The sequence below is a fragment of the Leptonychotes weddellii genome, chromosome 7 (assembly GCF_054177405.1).
Source record: "Leptonychotes weddellii isolate Sample4059 chromosome 7, ASM5417740v2, whole genome shotgun sequence".
In the NCBI taxonomy this organism is placed as follows: domain Eukaryota; kingdom Metazoa; phylum Chordata; class Mammalia; order Carnivora; family Phocidae; genus Leptonychotes; species Leptonychotes weddellii.
The window spans coordinates 46,424,682-46,444,066 of NC_138375.1; the positions used below are offsets into that span (position 1 = coordinate 46,424,682).

A 19,385-nucleotide genomic window follows, 5' to 3' on the forward strand; every position below is an offset into this window, starting at 1 on the left:
CGGCACCCTTACCCTCGCTAGTCCCCGGTTGGGGCCCGAACGGGCGCCCCTTCCTGCCCTGCTCGGCGGAGCTGATGGTCGTCTCCGGTCCCGGCAAGGGTGCGGTGCCCCTCTGCCCTCTGCTCGCGGGAGCCGGGGTGACCTGGAGCTGTGCAACAACTTGCCGAATTTTTATCTTTCTTTTTGCAAAAGTTGCAGAGAAACTTGTCCACTCCGCTAGGTCGCCCGAGGCTGGGGCTCCGGCAGCGGCCACCGGCTCGCCGTCCCCAACTCCTCCCCTGCCGCCCAGCCTTTGTCCTGCTCCCACATCCTGCCCTAGAGCCGGGGCCAAACTCACGCATCCCTCTTCGGGCGTGGGGGGCTGCGGGCGCCAGGCCCCTATCAGAGCCGAGCCGGCGGTGCCCTCGGGTGCCTGCACGCGTCTGGGCGAACGAGCGGGGCGCTCCACGCTCTCGGCGGCCGCTTCCGCAGCCCCGCTCGCCCCCGCCGCCGCCGCAGCGCCCCTGTATGCGCTCGGGTCCCGCCGCGGCTCGCAGCCTCCCGGCCGCCGGGGGCCTCCCTCCCTCGCTGGGGGAATTGGGGCCCGGGCGTCGCGCATGCGCCGCCGGCCCGCACCCCGCGGGGCGGGGGGCTGGGAATTGCAGACTTTTCTTTCGCCAGTGCTGGCTCCGCTTCCTGCCCGCCCTCCTCCCCCGCCTGGGTGGAAAAGCTTCCTCTCACCTTCGCGGAGACTCTGGGTGGCCTCCTGGGCGCCTCGCGGGCTTGCGCGGGGAGCGCAGGGACCGCAGCGCCACCTGCGCGCACCACGCGTGAAACGCGCGGGCAGGATGCCCCCAGAAAGTTCTGTGTCCCGCGTGCGCTGCTGTAGCCAGTCTTACGTAGGTTTCACCTGTTTTTCCTTTCTTTCTTTCTTTTTTTTAAACTTGTCCTGCTATGGGGAGGTAGATTTCCAAACGGACAGTTCCCACGAAAGCTCGAGAAAAGCCACTCTTGGTTATCCACGAGTCCTTCATTCTAAAGGAGGATCAGTAAGTGAACTGGTATTTATTGTGTTCCCGCAGAGTGTAGATCTCGTCTTAGGTTGGAGGAAAACCCGTCTTTTGGAAGGGTCCGGTAGCTGGAAAGTATTGTCATTTTAATTCAGCTGATTGTTTTTCGGAAAGGCACTCCCTTGAATCAGCTGGTCTATTGGCACATCAGTGGGCTGTCCTCTTGGCTGATTGGTTTTTTTTGTGATACTTCTGGAGAGTCACAGATCTGTTTCCAACCCACCTACAAACTGGATGATTTTTGTCAAGTTCCTCACACGCTTTAAGCCTGGGAACCTTCTTGTATAAAATGGGAACAAAAATTGCAGCAGCTTGCTGCAGATATTGTATTATTAAATAAGATAATTCGTGTAAAAGAATAATCGCCATGTCAGGTGTACAAAGAACACTCAATAAATAGCCATGACTAAAGAGCCTTTAGTTTCTGACTGATTTCCTGCAAGCACATACCCATCTGGAAAAAAAATTTTTAAGTCAGCTTTGATAAGCTTCAATTGGAGCTTAAAGAGCAGTTTTAATGATATATATATATATATATATATATATATATATATACACACACACATACATATATATACTCTTGTAAAAGTGTAAAATACCTAGGAATAAACTTACTGTTAAGTGCAGGCTCTTAATGAAGAAATTACAAAAATTGAAACATAATAAGAAAGGCTGGAAGAAATAGAAGGAGGTGAAAATACCAACTTTACTCAAATTAATTTTTTTTTAAGTGGGCTCCACGCCCAGCATGGAGCCAACTGTGGGGCTTGAACTCAGAACCTTGAAATGAAGGCCTGAGCTGAGATCATGAGTCTGATGCTCGAGCAACTGAGCCACCCAGGCACCCCTCAAATTAGCTCTTTTAATAAAATTCTAATGATTGCAGATAGATAGGGGTGGGTGAGGGATGACACATAACACTTTTTCTAACACTCAAATGGAAGAATATCTGTGAGAAAACCTAAGCTTTTTATATCTTAAGCATGGAGGATAGACCTGTGTTACCAAATCTTAGAACATATTGCCAAGCTGTAATTAGAATAGTGTGGTGTTGACACAACAATGGATGGATAAGCATCAGTGGAGTAATTGAAGCCTAGATACGTATACAAGATACTTAAATATTAACCTTAGGATCAATGTGGCATTTCACTTTTGTGGGAAAAAGGATAATTTCTTCAATAATTTAGGTTGGGGAAATTAGTTAATTGAAGGAAAAAACCCTAGAGATTTATTTATTTATTTAAAGATTTTATATATTTATTTGACAGAGAGAGACACAGCGAGAGAGGGAACACAAGCAGGGGGAGTGGGAGAGGGAGAAGCAGGCTTTCCGCTGAGCAGGGAGCCTGATGTGGGGCTTGATCCCAGGATCCTGGGATCGTGACCTGAGCTGAAGGCAGACGCTTAATGATTGAGCCACTCAGGTGCCCCTAGAGATTTATTTAAACCATCACCAAAATAAACATAACAACCTGAAATGACAAAAACTAAAACAATTTAGTAACAAGTTTGATGTCCTTTATTCAAGGGAAGACAGTCCATGGATTGGGGGAATACAGCGCCTCACCAGCAGTGGAGTGGTCTTCCAGAGGGATTTTGGGCAAGAGCAAGTTCTACAGAATGTTAGAAAAGGTGATACAGAAGCAGGGCATGATTGGCTAGGTAGGAGGTTGGGGATTTCCTTATAAGGCTAGCAGGTCCTATTTTCTAAGGTAAGGTAAACTAGCTAAAGCTAATTTGGAGATTCGTGATTGGTGTATGTTAGGTTTCCTTGCCAGGTGTTTCCAGAAAAGCACAGTCTGACTTAGGTTTAGATTTGTGATGTGAGACAGGTCACTAGGGTGGCTTCCATTTTATGGGTCCCTATCTATAAATTAGCTTTATCAAGCCCAAAAAACTACAAACAAACAACAACAACAAAATTACAAGTCAATTAAGAGAAAACATAGGTGAATTATTTCAGAGGAGAAAGCCCAGATACAAAGCGCAGGAAAAACCAAAGAATGAGTATATATATTTGAATGAATGTGCAAGACTTGAACATATCGAGTATCACCAAAAAGGCAAATGACAAACTGGAGAAAATGTTTTTAACAAATGTGACATAAGTTTGTCTTGCTATCTGGACCTCTTGGAAATCAATACTACATAAAACACTAACACCAAAATTCAGAAATGGATGAACAGGCATGCCATGAAAGAAGAAATTCAAATGGATTAGTATCATTTTGAAAATGTTCATACTCACTAGCAAAGACATACAAAAAAAAATTTTAGGGGCTCCTGGGTGGCTCAGTCGGTTAAGCATCTGCCTTTGGCTCAGGTCATGATCCCAGGGTCCTGGGATCGAGCCCTGCATCGGGCTCCCTGCTCAGTGGGTAGTCTGCTTCTCCCTTCCTCTGCCTCTTCCCCAGCTTGTGCGTGCTCACTCTCTCACTCTCTCTCCCTCCCTCTCTCAAATAAATAAATAAAATCTTTTTAAAAAATTTAAAAAAATATTTTAGAAACAGTGTGCTACATCCTTGTTGAGGATTTTTAAAAAACATAACACATAAGGTTGACAAATATAAGTATTGTTGGGAATATAAATTAATACCATCTTACTAAAAGATATAACTCAAAAAAAATTTAAATGTATCCTTTGATTTAACTATTCCACTCCTGGAAATTTATTTATTTATTTATTCAGTCATTTATTTATTTATTTATTGACTTTATTTATCTGTCAGAGAGAGAGAGAGCACAAGCAGGGGGAACGGCAGGCAGAGAGAGAAGCAGGCTCCCAGCTGACCAAGGAGCCTGATGCGGGGCTCGATCCCAGGACCCTGGGATCATGATCTGAGCTGAAGGCAGAAGATTCGCTGACTGAGCCACCCAGGCATCCCTGGAAATTTATTTAAAAAAAATAAGCAGATGAGTACAAAGGTTTCTTTAAGGGGTTTCATCACATTTTTTTTTATTATAGTGAACTATTAGAACAGGGACTGGTTAAGCACACATGCAAAAGAATCTGAAGACTATCCATAAAAGTATTAACTGTAATCAGAGTGGTAGGATTATGGGAAATTTTCTTTTACTTTTTATTCTAGGATATCTGTATTTTCTAAGTTTTCTACAAGAAACGTGCATTACTTTTATAATCAGAAAAAAAGTCAATGCTTTTTTTTTTTTTAAGATTTTATTTGTTTATTTGAGAGAGAGAGAAAATGAGCTGTGGAGTGGCAGAGCGAAAGCAGGAGAAGCAGACTCCCCACTGAGCAAGGAGCCCCATGCGGGACTCAATCCCAAGATCCCAAGATCCCAAGATCATGGCCTGAGCCAAAGGCAGATGCTTAGCCAGCTGAGCCACCCAGGCACCACATCAATGTTATTATTATTTTTTTAAATCACTTACTTACTAGAGGGGCCTCCATTGAATAACAACTCAAAGTATTGTTTTGCTTTCTGTTGCTGTTGCTGTTCTTCTTCATTCCTCATAGCAGTATTATCACCTCTCTGTGCAGGGTTCACCAAAGGAGGAAAGGCCTTTATAATTCACCAATTTGGACTCCTCTTTTCCTAAACTTCAGCTGTCTGTTATCGGGAGTTCTGACGGATGACAGAGGGAGGCAGAAACTTGGCTTTTTCTCCAGGAGCGATTTTAAGAGGATTCTAAAAATCATGCATACTCTGCTGTCCTTTGTGTATCATTCTCAGGAGACTCTCGTTTTCCCAGTATCTCTGAAGAATAAAAATACACTGCACTGATGGTTTGGGTGGTGAGTCACTGTCCACAGGTAGAAATGACGTCAGTGGCCCTAGCAGCAGAAGCTTCCTCCCGTGACCAGCAAGGGAACTCTCCACACCACTACGCCCCACCCAAGCCAAGAAGTATTCATTGGTTCACTCACTCACTCATTCATTCAAAACCAAACCTTTATCAAGTGCTCACTATGATGAGCCAGTTAACACCCTCCCACCCCCAGTCTCTGAGGCTCACAGGCTGGGAGCCAAAGATTCAGGGCAAGACCACCCCACCTACCTACAACTTGCCCATGTATAAAATCAGGAAAAAGAACATTTCTCTGACCTTTCCCATCTTCCTCAGAGGACAAGTCAATCTAATATTATCAGATTCTCACTTTTTTTCTTTTTCTCTCCTTTTTCATAGGATACAAGCTCTCACACTACAAATATATACGGTGAAATGTGTGTCTTCTCACCCTGGTCCCCGGGCTCATTCTCCTCCCCAAGGAAAACCGGTGTCTTAGGTTTCCTTCCAGAAGTCATCTGTGCATTTAATAATGTGGACATTTCTGCTTTTTCCTTGTACTTGAATGACAGCATATGGTCCACATCCCTCTGCACCTTGTTATTTCCTTTTGGTTCCCTGGCTGTGGCCGCAGAGCTGCACCGTTACCCTGTGTCCCAGAGAATGGATCCATCGTGAGACGGGCAACCAGTCTTTTTCTGCTGGACATTTAGGTTGTTTCCAGCCTTTTGCTGCCATGACCACCCTGTGGTGGCAGGCGAGTCAGTGATACAAATTCTTCAAACACTCAGCTTTTCAGGGGAAGATAAGCATATACTTTGAGTAACGTTTCCTTTGGGTCTTCATGGTTTGCTTTGCTTCGTTTAGGACCCAACTCATGAAGGCTGGCTCTGTTTATAGGGACAGAAGGAAGACATCTGGACCATAAACCTAGAGACATAAGCCTTGTTTACTTACCACTTTGGTCTTTAACCAGAAACCAAGCCAACGCTTTCAAACTGTTTCTAGCTGTGTGCTGTACACAGAAGAACGTTGGCCAATCCTTTATGGTCCTTAACTAGAAATTCTTGAGATGCAACTCTACAGATTAGGGCTGAGAGCCAGGCAGGAAGAATAAAAAGGCAGCATTTTGCAAACAGAGCTCAAAACCTAGGACATTTGGAAAGCTGGCCCATATTACTTTTTTTAATCAAAAAAGAAAGGTAGAAGATCAAAAAATAAATCTCCCTCCCCCTGGGGGCCAGTTCACAGTTGCACAGGCCTGTGCTCAGAAGGGCCTTGGGCTTGGTTTAATGCTCTCCCGTCACCACTGGAAATTCTTGAGTTTGATCTTCGAAGCAGTGTTTGTAAATGAAGTCTGAGGGGACAGTGGAGCATGCACACGAGCCAAGGAGCCTTGTCTGCTGTTCCTTGCCACCCTTCGCATATGATATTCTCCATGTCCCGTGAGCACAGAATTCCAGTGGACCTACTAGGCATGGGAGTTCCTGGACACACCCCCGAGAGGCCATGCTTTCCACTTGAACTAGAACTTGCTCTGAACCCAGAAAGAAGGTATATCAGTTTCCTAGGGATGCTGTAACAAAGTACACATACTGGGTGGCTTAAAACAACAAAAATGTATTCTCTCTAGTTCTGGAGACTAGAAGTCTGAAATCAAGGTGTCAGCAAGGCCGTGCTCCCCCTGAGATGCTGGGTAGGATCTTCCCTTGCCTCCTCCTAGCTTCTGGTGGTGGCCATCCATCCTTTGTGTCCCTTGTCCTGCAGCTGCGTAAATGCCATCTCTGCCCGCACCTTCACAGTTTTCTTAAAGGACACCAGTCAGGGATACAGGATTGAGACCCTACTGGGTCTTATCTTAACTCCATCTGGATTGACCCTATTTCCAAATAAGGTCACATTCTGACATATCCAGTGTTAGGATTTCAACATCTCTTGTTGGAGGGACACAGTTCAACCCATAACAGAAGGCAATAGCATTCTAAGACACATGAATGACCAAGGATCTCTCTCATACCCTTTCTTATTGGGGTTGCTTCCTTGTATTAGGCAACCACATATTATGACACCATTGAAAAGGAAAAGACGGGGCAACCCACGTTCCTTTTCCTTTTTGCCCTTCCTTAGTCATCAGTAAGCCAAAGGTAGAGTATTGATAAGATGGGCACACCTCAAGAAATTCATTGCCGCATTACTCACAATAGCCAAGCCATGCGAACAACCTAAATGTCTGTGGATGGGTGAATGGATAAAGAAATTGTAGTGTGCACGCACGCACAATGGAATTTTATTCAGCCTTAAAAAAGGAGATGTTGCCGTATACAGCAACATGGATAAACCTGGAGGGCATTATGCAAAGTGAAGTGAGCCAGTTACAGAGGGACAGATAACTACGCGGTATCATTTATATGTGCAATCTAAAAACGTCCAAGTCATAGAAGCAGAGAATAGAATAGTGGTTACCAGGAGCAGGGAGGTGGGGAAAATGGGAAGATGTTGGTCAAAGTGTACAAAAGTTGCAGTTATGTAGGATGGATAAGTTCTAGAGATCTAAAGTACAGTACAGGGCACCTGGGTGGCTCAGATGGTTAAGCGTCTGCCTTCGGCTCAGGTCATGATCCCAGGGTCCTGGGATCGAGTCCCACATCGGGCTCCCGGCTCAGCGGGGAGCCTGCTTCTCCCTCTGACCCTCTCCCCTCCCATGCTGTTTCTCTCTCACTCGCTCTCTAAAAAATAAATAAAATCTAAAAAAAAAAAAAAAAAAGACTTTGTTAATAAAAGTCACAATCTATTAAAAAAATAAATAAATAAAGTACAGTACAATGATTGTAGTCAATACTCACTGTAGTGTATATTGGAAATTTGGCAAGAGAATAGATCTCAGGTGTTCTCACCACCAAAAAAAAAAAAAAGTAACTATGTAAGGAGATAAATATGTTAATTAGCTTGACTGCAGTAATCATTCACTATGTGTATATACATATATATTAAAACATCACGTTGTACACCTTAAATAGATACAGTTTTTATTAAAAACAAAAACAAAACAGAACAAAAAAAGAAAACTAAAAAGGGAAATTAAGAACCATTGAGTTAACTTTCTGCAGCATTTCTACCATTATTGTAGGAACTAAATACCTGTGGACAAATGAGCTATTAAACATGAATTGTGTAATTTCAGGGATCCTACATATGAGTTAAATACTCTTATTTTTGCATCAAAAGGTGACATTTCACAATATAAAGATGAATAGTAAAACTCATGTTAATATTTTAAATTTTTTTATTTAGAACATTAAAGAGCAACTAAGAAAACCCATGACAAGTTGAGAGATGGCAGGAGAAAGGAGAAACCTTCATATTTTACTACCCTTAACAGCACATTTCTGCATTATGAACCCGGGGCCCCCTATTTTTATTTTGCACGGGGTCCTGCAAATTGTGTCACTTACCCAGCTCCCACCTCTGTCCCCTCTGAAGTCTACTCCAGAGGAAATCCACTGTTATGCTCTGAATGTTGTGTCACCCCCAAATTTGTACATTGGTATTAGGAGGTGGGGGTCTTTGGTGATTAGGTCATGAGGGTGGAGCCCTTATGAATGGATTAGAGACCCCAGGGAGCTCCCTAGCCCCTTCCACCATGTGAAGACACAGCAAGAAGGTGCTGGCTATGAATCAGGAAGAGGACTCAACAGAACTTGACCGTACTGGGACCATCTTGATCTGTCTTCCCAGCCTCCAGAACTTGTGAGAATTAAATTCCTGTCATTTATTTATTTATTTATTAAGATTTTTTTTATTATTTATTTGCGAGAGAATGTGAGAGAGAGAGCATGAGAGGGAGGAGGGTCAGAGGGAGAAGCAGACTCCCTGCTGAGCAGGGAGCCTGATGTGGGACTCGATCCCGGGACTCCAGGATCATGACCTGAGCTGAAGGCAGTCACTTAACCAACTGAGCCACCCAGGCGCCCCAAATTCCTGTCATTTATAAGTGACCCAGTCTACGGTATTGTGTTTTAGTACCCCAAGTGGACTAAGACACCCATTTATGTTTTCTCCCAAAGATATTCTATGCTGTATCACTTAATCTGAACTCACCCCTCCCCCTCCATGGGCAACACTTGGGGAAAAATTTTCCCTCTTTCTCCTCAGTGTTATTATTTACCCTCACACAGTGTAGGCTCCTTGAAGACAATAATCACAGTGCCTGATTTAAAGAAGGTGGTTGGGCGCCTGGGTGATTTAGTCGAGTAAGTGTCTGCCTTTGGCTCAGGTCATGATCTGGGGTCCTGGGATTGAGCCCCCGGCGTAGGCCACCACCACTGGTGTTGGGCTCCCTGCTCAGCAGGAAGTCTGCTTCTCCCCCTCCCTTTGCCCCAACTTGTGCCCTCTCTCTCAAATAAATAAGTAAAATCTTTATGAAAAAATAAAGGTGTGGTCAATTCAGGTTTACTGAATTAGTATATAAATGAGGGACATAGAGATAGCCGAGCTACTGGGGCCTGAAGGAATCACCTGGCTGAGACTTCAGGTTGATGAGGAGTTACTGTCCCCATTTTTCACATGAGACCCAGAAAGTTCTGTGACTGTGGACATTTATGCTCTTTGAGCCTCATTATTCCTATTAGTAAAAGGCAAGAACTACTCTTTCCTTAAAACTGTCATGGCTGTGAAAAGAAGAAACACGAGGGGAAGTACAGACAGCTCACTAATATTTGTCATTCAGAATAGCAACAAACATGCTAGAACCTTCCTAGAATGTTGCTCTTCAGAGCCTGAAGCAAGCACTGTGTAAACTCACTGTAGGGACTTGATAAGCAGCCTTCTTCCCATGGGCTTCAGTTTCTCCTATCAAAGGAAGGGATGGAAGGGGATGGTGGGTGGGGGGAGGCATAGACCTAGGGGCATAATGAGATCAGGAAGACAATATTTAAGTGAGAGAAGCTTGCTGAGAAGAAAAGTCTCACAGCTCTCCCAGTCTACCTTTCCTGAACCGCGCCCCCCCCCCCCCCGCCACGCCAACACACTTAGAAAGAGAGATGGGGATAGAGAAGTCTTTCTCTCTGTGAGGGTCAGGACGGAGGGCCAGGGAGGTGCAGGGAAGCAGTATAGAGTGGGGGGCTGCTGTGAAGCCAGAGCCTATGGCACATCCAAAGCAAGAGGCCCCTTCAAAACCCTCTGATTGTTCCAGCTCCAGAATTTGGGCGTGTCATTGCCAGACTGTGAGATACTGCTTAATTTTTAAAACACTGGCTTAAAAAAAAAAAATGCCGTGTGGCCACACCCCGCATCAGCCCTAGTTTGAGAGCTCTGGAATAGGTGTGTGGTAAGGAGCCTCCCAGACTGACTAGGAGTCTGTGGGGAACAATGGAGCAAGACCCTCAGAACAGCCCAGACTCCGGGAGGAGGAAATAAAAGCAGCCATTAACTTCAAAGCCCCTGAGCCTGCCAGACCCCTCCTCTGACAGACAATGAACAGGAAGGAAACTGAGACCGGGACAGTAGAAAACAACCAGACAAGCTTGTTGGGGCCTGCAGGTGGGGCCTTCAAGGTGGGAAGGTCCTGACGGCCTGCAGCAGGGCGCCCGTAGGTCACCTTCTGTGAGGTGCTTCCAAAGCTTCCAGGTGGGCAGAGACCTGAGGGTGAAGGGCCAAGAATGAGGGTAGCAGCCACTCATCTGGGGAGCCTGAGGCTGTTGGGGTGGGGGACGGGAGGCTGGGCAATCTTCTATTTAAAATTTTTTTTGATGACCGAAGTATCACTCTCCTCCTAAGCATGATAAAAATATTACTGAGATCCTAAACAACGCCACCCTCCTACCAGTACCAGGCAACTGTGTGATACCACATGGTATTCTGGGTATGGGGGGCAGGGTGCATATAGACCGTGGGGGGCAAGGAAAACTAGGTCGGAGGCTCCAGGTGGCCGTGGTGGAGGAGGTGAGAAGAGGCCAGATTCTGAGCATATTTCGAAGTTAAGGCTAATAGGAGGTCCTGCTGAGGGACCAGATGTGGGGTGTGAAAGAGGGGAATCAGGAAGACCTCCAAGACTTTCGTTCTGAGCACCTGAAAACTGAAGTGTTCATCTACTGATACAAGGACCTTAATCCTATCACCAGGGACGTTTCCGAGGAACTGCCCTTCTCCCACCCTGGCCTCTCTGCCTCCGACAGCTCAGTGGGTAAGGCTGGGTTCTCAGTGACACCGCCTCAGACTTCAGTCTTTGGACTTGCTTCTTTCTAGTTGCTGCTCTCAGCCAGTTACTTAACCCCAGCTTCCTCGTTGGCAAAATGGAGATAATAAGATCACCTCCTTTATAGAGTTGTACGAAGATCAGGTGGTATAATGACTTGTGTGTACAGGGCACTGAATAGGTGTGAGCCCAAATTACCGTGTTGTCAGTAAGTTGTAATCACATATATACATCGTTTTGTGTCCTGCTCTTCTAAGCCCCAAATATGAGCATTTTTCATGAGATACCTTAAAAAAATATCTTTCAAAAATATTTGTAATGGCTGCATAATACGCTATCATATGGATAAATCATTGTTTATTGAACCAGTCTTTTATTGTTGGATATTTTAAACTATGACTAAGAGCTATTGGTAACTCTTACATTGTTTCTGGTTTTTCTCTGGGTATTATAAACAACACTGAGTTAAAAATCCTAAAAACATACTTTCTTTATGCTTCTCCAATCATATCTTGAGGACACACTCCTAGAAGTGAAATTGCTGTGATAAAGGGTATGCATAGTTTTATGGCTTCTGAAATAGATTATAAATTAACCTCCAGGAAGATTCTACCAAAACACATTCCTGTCAATACAGTGTCAGAAAGTGACTGCTTCCCTGACCCCTCACCAAAACAAAGTCACCATTAACCAAACAAAACAAGGAGAGAAAAGTATATTAGATTTTCCCCCAAATTGATTTGAAATTGAATACATTGTTTTAGTTCACATTTCTCTGCTCTCCAATGAGGCTGGAATTTAAAAATGTGATTATCTGTCGCTTGCATTTTTTCTGCAAACTGTCCTTTATCTCTCTTTCTGTTGGCATATTAGGTTTTGCTAAAGGACGAACTAGCTATATATTAAAACTAACAAGAATTAGTCTGTTGAATTTATTGCAAATATTTTTCCTGCTGTCTTTACTTTTTTTTATGTTGGGTTTTTATAATTTACAGGACATGTATAGTCAAGCCTCTTTTCCCTTCCTGAGAGATAGGCTTCCAAAACATGTTGGCATACGTGCTCAAAGGCCCTGGGAACCCAGGTGCAAGCCAACCTCTGCCCTAGCTTGATGTATGACCATAGGCAGGTGACATCTCTCAGATCATAGCTTCCCCATCTGTCAGGGGGGTGGGGTGGGGCGGGGGTAGATGTGGTTAAACCTCTGAGCTCCCTCTCCGCTTTGGCATTCTATGATTCTAGGTTTAAAGCTAGAAATTTGGTTCTGAGCTCAGAGCGCCATGCAAGAAACCTTTACTGCCTATCACAGCAGTCTCTGACTTAGCTTGGGCTGCTATAACAAATTACCATAGACCGGGTAACTCAGACTGGGAGACATTTATTTCTCACGGCTCTGGAGGCTGGAAGTTTGATGTCAGGCTACCATAATGGTTGGGTTCTTGAGGAAGGTCCTCTTCCTGGTTTTTAGACAGTAGCTTTCTTTCTATATCCTCCCGTGGAGGAGAGAGAAAGCTCTGGTCCCTTCATCCCCTTATAAGAGCACCAATCCCATCTTGGGGGCTCCAACTGTATGACCTCATTCAAACCCAATTACTTCCCAAAGGCCCCACATTGGGGATTGGGACTTTAACATATGAATTTCCGGGGACGATACAAACATTCAGTCTATAGCAGTGTCTTTTTTTTTTTTTAAATCTGTAGCAGTGTCTTAATTGGTCTTCTATTTTTTGATCCCCCAGGCTCCAATCTTATTTTTTTTTTTTTCAGATTTTTATTTATTTAACAGAGAGAGACATAGCGAGAGCAGGAACACAAGCAGGGGGAGTGGGAGAGGGAGAAGCAGGCTTCCCGCAGAGCGGGAAGCCCGATGTGGGGCTCGATCCCAGGACCCTGGGATCATGACCTGAGCCGAAGGCAGACGCTTAACGACTGAGCCACCCAGGCGCCCCAATCTTATTTTTTTTTTAAGTTTTCATTTATTATTTGAGGGAGAGCATGAATTGGGGGAGGGGCAGAGGGAGAGGAACAAGCAGACTCCCTGCTGAGCAGGGAGCCCTTGGCTGGGAGGAAGGGCTCGATCATAGGACCCTGAGATCATGACCTGAGCCGAAGGCAGACGCTTAACCACTTAACAGACTGAGCCACCCAGGCGCCCCCAGGCTCCAGTCTTAAGTAGGCACTGCTAACATCAACCTTCCCAGAGGGCAGTTGTGAGCACTACTCAAGGTCTATAGACTGGACCCCATCTCCTTGGAGTCCTTGATCTCCTTCCGTGTTTTCCAGCCCTATCACCTGCTGCTCTCTGTCAAAATGAATATTTGTGCTTCTCTAAATATTTTTGCTCATACCATTGCCTTCGCTGGGAATGTTCCCACCGTATAAATTTTACATTGAGAAATATTACCTAACTTTTTTTTTTTTTTAAGATTTTATTTATTTGACAGAGAGAGAGAGTACAAGTAGGCAGAGAGGCAGAGGGAGAGGGAGAAGCAGGCTTCCCGCCGAGCAGGGAGCCCAATGCGGGGCTCGATCCCAGGACCCGGGGATCACGACCTGAGCCGAAGGCAGACGCTTAACGACTGAGCCACCCAGGCGCCCCTAGATGCCGCCTTTAAATGGAGCACTCTCCAGTTTCTGCCAGGAGAACCCCCCACTCACTCTTAGATCAAACTTGGCCAGTTGCAATTATTTATCTGACCCTCTCAGACTTTGAACCATTTGCATTTTTCATCCTTATTAATCCTCTAAATCACACCCTAACACAACGTGAAAGCCATTAGTCCGATTTGCCTGGGTTGACATTCTGGCTGTACGACCAGTGAACCGAGTGGCTGAGCTTGACTTTCCTCACCTAAAAATGCAGATAATGGGGCACCTGGCTGGCTCAGTGTGTAGAGCATGTGACTCTTGATGTCGGGGTTGTAAGGGTTGTGAGCCCAAGCCCCATGTTGGGCATAGAGATTACTTTTAAAAAAATTTAAGGGGCACCTGGGTGGCTCAGTTGGTTAGGCATCTGACTTTGGCTCAGGTCATGATCTCTGGGTCCTGGGATCAAGCCTAGTATGGCTCCCTGCTTAGTGGGGAGTCTGCTTGTCCCTCTCTCCCTCTGCCCCTCCCCCTGCTTTTGCATGTTCTCTCAAATAAATAAATAAAATCTTTTAAAAAATGTAAAAATGCAGATAATAATGGTAACTACCCCTGGATTGAAGAAAGGATGAATTAAATTCCTTCAACTAGTATTTACCGTACCAACTATTTGTCTGACACTGTGCTGGGCTCTTGGGATACAAGAGTGCACGGAAAGGACAGTCTCCTCTCACTAAGAACTTACACTCTAGAGGGTAAAATGGGTCAGGCAGCAGACCCCCAGAGCCTGTGGTACAGCCCACTTCTGAGTTTAGTCACAGCTGTGTGGGGAATGGCTTACCGGCCTCTGGCCGCTAGAGTCTTCTCCAAGGCAGCCAGGCAGCCAGAACTAGACTGGCCCTCAGGTTAGCACAACCTGGAAGTCAGGGAAATAATGCCCCAAAGGCAGCCCTTAGCCAATGGGGGATGGGAGCCAGTGGATCAAGGCTTCAGCCTCCCATCTTTCAGCAGAACAAGTCTGTGAGGTATTCCATATGCTTCCCGGAGGTCCTGGTGGGATCCCGCCCCTCCCCCTCCCTCAGTAGTAAGGCCAATGTGCTTACGCTGACTTCGCACCTTCCTGTCTCTCCCTGCATCCTTGTGCTCGCTGAGGCAGCACGCGTGCTCTCCCTGCATCCTCACCCTTGACTTCTGGCAACATCTTCCAAATAGCCTATCCACACCCAAAGCCTTGTCTCAGTCTCTTCTTTCAGGGAAATTCAAAGTAGCACAGACATTTTAAAAAAAGAAGAAAGAAAAAAATAAAAGAGGTTAGTGAATACCACGCAGAGGGATTAAAGCAGTCATGAACAGAGTAAGTAATCAGAGGCCACACGGCATTGGGGTCATGGAAAGCCTCAGCTGAGACCTGAGGGACAAGAAGAACCCAGCCATGCGTGGTCTAGGGGAAGGAATAATCTGGGATGGAAGGAACAGGTGGTGCAGAGACCCAAAGCAGGAGTGTGCTTGGTCTGTTACCGAAGAAGGTGAGTGAATGAGGAATTTAGTGGGTGAGGAAATGAGGTAGAGAGGAGGCCAGATGGTGAGGGACATCATAATCCAGGAACATTATTCTAAATGCCATGGATGGGTCATAGGAAGATTTTAAGCAAAGGAGTGACATGGGTTGATCAGCGGTTTTGTGAGAGAGTGGGTTGGTGGGGAGGGCGTGAAAACAGGACTCCCAGCCATGATGGTGGGTGCAGACCGTGGCTTGGGCTAGTGTAGTAATAATGAGGATAGAGAAAAGTAGATTTGGGATATGTTTTGCAAAGAACAATGACAAACATAAATAGGGCCTACTGTTTGCCAGACACTCTTTTAGCAACCCTCTATAAATTAACTCAATGTTCACAAAATCCCAGGAAGATGGGTACTAGTTTTAGCTCCATTTTACAGACAGGGAAACTGAGGCACAGAAAGATTGAGTAACTTGTCTAAGGTCACCTAGACCAGAGATTTGAACCAAGACCATCTGACTCCACAGGGTAGGCTCTAACCTTAGGTACCTAGTCGGCCTCACTAGAGCCCACTGAGAGATGGGATGTGAGGAGGAGGAAACTTGGAGGGAAGCGGGCCCCAGAGTTCCAGGCGTTCTGTTAGGACTGCCAGGCCCTCCAGCCTCCAGGCCCCCACTGCTGGTGAAGAGGGAGCCACTGACCTCTCTGTGCTCCAGGCAAGACCCCATCCCTCCCTCTCCCCAACACTCACAGCCTCACCGCCATCATGATCTGCCTTGTGGCCACATCAGGGACTAGAGCCATCTCTAGCCCAGGCCTCCCCTCCCTCCCCCAGACTCAGATCCTCATGCCAGCTTCTCCCCAATCCTCTCTCTATCTCCTGCAGTGCCCCCCCAGTCATGGGCAAAGCCCCCACATCCTCAGACTCCTCAGTGTTCCCTTCTCGCTATCATTCCTGGGCTGTACATTCAGATCCCTTCCAGGGCTTGAAAACACACCAAAGTCCAGGCACCTCACTGGATTAATGAAATTAAAACCTTGGATGGTGGGGTCCAGGGGCGGGTATGGGCTCCTGAGTCCCCAGCTGTTTCTGCTTTGCGCCTCGAGAACCACGGACATAGACCCCAGCTCTGCCAAGGGCTCAGCTTCCCCAGCTGCTCTCTCAAGTGATGGTGTTGCCATTCCTGCCTCTGCTCCATGGGCCTGGAGTGGGGGGCGCCTCCTCGCTCCCCCTTGTCACTGCCAGGCCTTCCTCCATCATCGCTCATAAAACCTTCTGGCTTTGAACCTCCTGTCATCAGAGTACAGCTCTTGCCACAGCTCCTTGTTGCGGTCACCTCCCGGCCTCCAGGTCACCACCTCGTTGCTTGAAGATCTTAGCTCTTGGCTCACTGTCACTCTCTCTAACCAGGTCCTCTTTTAAGTCTTGGTGTTTTCAATGCCCAAGAAGACAGATGTAGTTTCCAAGACCCTCATTCCATGACCTGCCATCCTCCAGTCACCCTGTCTTCCAACCCACCTTGGCCACCCCTTGCTAGGGTCTCCCCCGATTCATAACCTCAACTTCCAGTTCACTCCCGCTAGGACTCAGACCCCAGTGATCTTGTCCAGTCTGGACAAGAATAGAGCCACACTGATGGTCTTCAGTGAAGTCACCATCATTAAGCACAAGTGAGTGCTCTCTTCTGCCGGGCAAGCTCACTGTACTGCGCCTGTCAAGTGGTTCTCAAAGGTCGTTCCTGGATGGCAGCGTCGGTATTACTTGGGAGCTTGGAAGAAATGCAGTTCTCAGGCCCCACCCCAGACCTACTGAATCAGAAACTCTGGGGGGTAGGGCAGCCGTCTGCATTAGCGGCTGTCCAGGTGAGCCTGACATGCATGCTCAAGCTCGAGAACCAATGCTCTAGTCCATCTTTTCTCCCAGCCTCCACGATGACTATACTTTCTCTTCTTCCTGCAAAAGCCTGATACTTCCTCTCCCACCTCACATGCAGGGTGCTTCCTTATTCATTAAGAGCCAGAAGAAATCAGAGGAACTTCCACAACATACCTGTGCCCCTTCTTACTGCTCCCGTGCCCTCACCCCCTATCTGCTCGCTCTTAGTAAGGACGTACTGGGTGTCTGGGCTCCTGAGGCCACGGCCCAATTACTGCCCTGGGTTCAAGTCACCACCAACTTTTGGTGGGATTTTGCCAAAAGTTTCTCAGCTAGTCTCCTTACATCAGCCCTTGCCCCACCACTTTGCCCTCCACACAGCAGCCAGAATCTTCTCATCGCGAAGTGCAATTCACATCTCTCCTCTGCCCAAAACCTTCAGTGGCTCCCCATCTCACTCAGAGTAGAGGTCAACAGGGCTCTATATGATCTGCCCACCCCTCTGTTTCCCTCTTTGACCTCATCTCCCCAGCATCATACCCCCATCCCCCTACCTGCTACCACCACACTGGCCTCCTTGTTTTCCTTAGACATTCTGGGTATACTCCCATCTCAGGGTCTTTGCACTTGCTGTTCTTGTTCCCAGATATCTGGTCAGCTTTCCATATCCTTCAAGTCATTACTCAATGTTACCTTCTCAGGGAGCCACTCTTGGCCATCTATTATAGTTTCAACTCCCAATTACTGACACTTTAATCTCTCCACTGCTTTATTTTTTTTCTCCTAATATTTAGCACTAATAGACTGTATATTTGACTTTTTCAATCTTGTTTACTCTGTCTCCCCAGGTGGAATATAAAGTCGATGAGGACAGGATATTTACACTTTTGTTCACTGTCTCCATGCCCAGCTGAGTGTTTGGTACAGAAAGTGAACTGATACCATCAATCTCTTTGAGTGTTCTCTTCTTCTTCTCCCTTTACCTAAAACCTGGCTCCTTTCTGAGAATGTCCTTCCACTCTAGCTCCCTTACATTGGATTTTTTTCCCCTTAGGTTGGATTTGTTTTCTGTTCCAATCCCCTTATACCAAGGGGCCTGAATGAGGGGGCAGGTGATCTCCTTGTGCCTCATTGCCACACTCAAACCATTCTCGCTCCCTCCTCCATAAACTCCCACTGCTTAGAAATTCGCATCAGCAAACTAGACCATCTTGTCCCAATATCCTGTGGCCCAAGGGCATTTCCTCTCATTCCTTGAAGACTTGAGGCCATGCCTCACTGTCACAATCCCGACCACCGCCTCATCATAATTTTTGCTCATTTCATTGATTTCATTATCATGGGCCATTATCCAAGACCCGAGACTCTCAGTTCCTGAGATCTTCTCCAACGATCTTGTCTTCCACACTCAGCCCAGACCCTGACTTTGTTATTACTAATAACTGTAAACCATCCATTTTGGGCATCATACCTATAACCGCCCACCTGCCTTCCCAGCTCACCCCTCTGGCCCCTCAACTCCAACAACCATTCCATCCCGCTGGGCCCTCCATCCATTGATCCTCCACCTTTTCATTGTCCCATGCACCTGTTATCAGGCCCATACTTGCTTCGGCAATTCTATGGAAAGCATTATCAATTTAAAGTGAGGCCTTCATGGGGTGCCTGGGGGGCTCAGTCGTGACTTCGATCCCAGGGTCCTGGGATCGAGCCCCGCATCGGGCTCCCTGCTCAGTTGGAAGCCTGCTTTTCCCTCTCCCACTCCCTTTGCTTTTGTTCCTTCTCTCGCTGTGTCTCTCTCCCTGTCAGATAAAGAAATGAAATCTTAAAAAAAAAAATAAAGATTTACTTATTTGAAAGAGAGGGAGAGAGAGCAAGCAGGGGGAAGGGCAAAGGGAAAGAATCTCAAGCAGACTCCCTGCTGTCACAGAGCCCGACATGGGGCTTGATCTCGCAACCCTGAGATCATGACCTGGGCCGAAGTCACGACTGAGCCCCCCAGGCACCCCATGAAGGCCTCACTTTACATTGATAATAAAAGCTACATGCATTCTGTTCTCTATGGGAAAGTACCATTATAAATGCTTTCCATAGAATAAGTCATTTAATCCTCATGAGAATTATTATCATCTGCATTTTCAAGATGAGAAAACTGAGGCACAGGAAGATTAAGGGACTGGCCCAGGATCACATAACCAAGTGGAAGAATTATAACAGAACCCGGGCAGTTCAGCTCAAGACCCCACACTCAGAACCACTACATTGGCCCAGCAATGACACCACATTTCAGTAGGCCAGGCCTTCTCAGACCAGACCAGACCAGGTGTCAGATCCACCTGGAGGGCTTGCTAAACAGAGAGAGCTGGCCCCACTCCCTGGGGTCCTGAATCCCTGATAAGAAGGAGTGGCCTGGATTGTTTGCGTTTCT

The 19,385-nt window shown here is 46.5% G+C and overlaps 1 protein-coding gene across 2 annotated transcripts in view; it reads right to left on the reverse strand.

Annotated features, from left to right (window-relative positions):
• The window catches only part of CCNJL (cyclin J like), a 53,601-nt gene extending 52,837 nt beyond the window's left edge, over positions 1-764 (reverse strand). Inside the window, exon 1 of one of the 2 annotated variants that reach the window (XM_081826273.1) lies at positions 721-764. The gene's annotated coding sequence lies outside the window, so the exon portion shown is untranslated. Of the gene's footprint in view, positions 1-337; positions 599-720 lie in introns of those variants that run through there. The other variant, XM_081826272.1, reaches the window with a different exon arrangement.
• Between the last annotated feature and the right edge of the window lie 18,621 nt (positions 765-19,385).